Consider the following 2,948-nt stretch of genomic DNA (forward strand, 5'->3'; position numbering starts at 1 on the left):
AACAATAGAGTTGTATCAGCTCAAAACAAGTCTTTTTAGATCCACTGTGAAATTTAGCATAATAGAAATGTTGTTAGTTTGACAATTTCTCTATGTTGTTTCATTGGTCAACAAGTATTAGTTGGTGTTGAGGCGAGCCTTAATTGCTTTTTAAAACACTAAAAAATAAAGAGAATGACATGGTGTACACATGGTGTTGTTTCGTATATTCTAAACATTGTTAGTCTTGTAGGGTTTTCTTGTTGTGCCATTGGTTGTTTAATACCAACTTGGAAGTGATGGGCTCAAAATATTAGTTTTGTGAGAAAGTGGAATTGTAGATCATTTCTTAAAGATCAAAGACTTGTGCACAACTGTATTTTATTGCGCCATTGGTTGAGAGTTTACATATCATGATTGGACATCTTTATTATGAAAATATTCAACATCATCCAACATGGGTTTCTTAGAGATTGGACAACTAGCCTTACAATTCCTCTTTCCAAGAGTGGTGATGTTAACAATCTATCCAATTACAAGACCTAAACAAAATTAGCAAATAGAACTAGTAAATGGGAAGAAGAAAAAAATAAACGTGCAAAAGGGCAAGTTTGTTTTAGTCCTAAACTTTCCACAGTTGATCATAATATTACTTTGAGGCTCATCATTAAAAAGGTTTGGGAGAAAAAGGAAGAAGCCTTTTGTTGCTTTGTTAATTTCAAAAAGTCTTTTGACACAGTCCTTAGGTATAAGCTTTGGCACACAATTGAAGAACTTGGGATTCTTTTGCATCTCAAAGTGGCTGTCTATAGGCTCTTTGAGGAGGTTAGAGTCAAAATCAAAACCTCAATTGACATATCAAAGAGTTTTAGGAGTGATAGGGATCAAGCAAGGGTGCCCTCTATCCCCCACCCTCTTTCACTTATATATTGACAATTTGGAAGAGTGGTTAAATTTGCAAGATGGTGATAGTATCTGCTTAGGTCAGTTTGTGATTAGGCTTCTTCTTTATGTAGATGATCACATTCTGATTGCTAAATTGCCTTTTAGTCTACAAGAGCGCTTATATGTCCTTGAGTAATTTTGCAAAGTGGTGGGTACACAAGTCAATATTAGAAAGACGAAAGTCATGGTTTTCTCTAATATAAAAAAAACAAAACCAGCATAAGTTTTACTTTGAAGGTATATCCTTGAAGAAGTTATAGATTACAAATATCTTAGGATTGAGTTGGGAATGTTATAGAAAGAAGAGAACTTGGGGACGTTGGAAAGCATTTTATGCTCTTCAAAATAGATGTAGAGGGTAGAGTTGTGGGATTGAAAAACTATCCAAACACTTCTTGGGCTTTTAGTGCTTCTAGTTGTACTTTATGGATCCGAATTATGGGCCAACCATACTTTAGATTCACAATGGAAGCAAATTGAGAAAATTCAAGAATGTTTGATGATTGATCACAAGCAAGTTTAAAATTAAAAGCACAGTTCCTTATGATATCACGTTGAGTGAAACTAGGGCTGCTTCTATGGAAGTAATTGCTATGATGCATCTCTTAAGTTATCTGAAAAGAATTGAAGGCAGATGGCGTACTGTTGTTTTTAGTGACATTGTGCAAAAGAAAGAAGACTTGGATGTGACAAAACAACGTATCGTTGAGTAAATGGAATATATACTTGAATATGTGCCCCACGACTAGTAAGGAGATAAAGGCACTTGTTATGAATAAGTTCCACAAGCGTATTTGGGGTAAAGGGATAGGGAAAAGAAGAATTATTATATCAATGAGTTCAATCCCACTTTTGACTATAATCAAAGAACATACATGGGCTAATATTTCATGGAGAGCTAAAATTCTTATTGCTCAATTAAGAACTAACTCTCATCAACTCCGTTGTGAAATTGGGTATTGGAAAAGGCCTAAAGAAGTTTGGGAAGAAAGAGAGTGTATTTTTTGTAGTTTTGGTAATTGCTTTTTAAAGCACTAAAAAATAAAGAGAACGACATGGTGCACACATGGTGTTGTTTCGTATATTCTAAACATTGTTAGTCTTGTACGGTTTTCTTCTTCTTCCTCTTCCTCTTGCTCTTTCTCTTCCTCTTCCTCTTCCTCCACAAGTCATTCCAAGTGCCGGTGAACGATATAATCTGCCGGTGAACCAAATACCGGTGACTGTGCATAAGTCTCTGACTTGCCGGTGAACATAACCAAAATCTCTGAGTGCTGATAAGTGTTGACAAGAGATGACAGGTGTTGACATCAATGATAAAACCATATCAACATATCCAAAATACCAACAATCTCCCCCTTTGGCATTGATGGCAACACAAGATGGAAAACCCATCAAAGTGCCAAAACAGAAATGCCAAAAACCAAAAACCAACAATCTCCCAAAGAGATCATTAACCAGAAATGAAAATACAGATACAGAGAGTAATCAGTCTCTCTAACAATCTCTCCCCAAAGTAACAATCTCTCCCCCAAGGGATAATGTGTTTTTCCATATCAATCTCTCCCCCTTTGACATCAAATGCCAAAGCATTACACAAACCAGATTAAATACAAAATACCAACTTATTCAATATACCAACTACTTCCCCTGAGAACTAGCTCTCCTCATCAAAGCCAAAATAAAAGATTTCTCTGTTAATACTGTCGGTTGATGACAAACATCAACTGTCTAAGTCTCTACCGGGGTAGGACTCCAAGTTGCTCTCTGAGATATTCAAAAGTCTCCTTAGGCAAAGGCTTTGTAAAAATATCTGCAATCTGCTCTTTAGTATTCACATAAACCAATTTCACTTCTTTTGCTTCAACACTCTCCTTTAGAAAATTGAATTTGATAGAAACGTGTAGAAAATTGAATTTGATAGAAACGTGTTTAGTTTTAGAGTGAAATACCAGGTTCTTTGATATACCAATTGTTGCCATATTATCACAGTAAATAGTTATAGGTTCCTTGCATTTTACCTT

The sequence above is a fragment of the Cryptomeria japonica genome, chromosome 3, assembly GCF_030272615.1.
Source record: "Cryptomeria japonica chromosome 3, Sugi_1.0, whole genome shotgun sequence".
In the NCBI taxonomy this organism is placed as follows: Eukaryota; Viridiplantae; Streptophyta; class Pinopsida; order Cupressales; family Cupressaceae; genus Cryptomeria; species Cryptomeria japonica.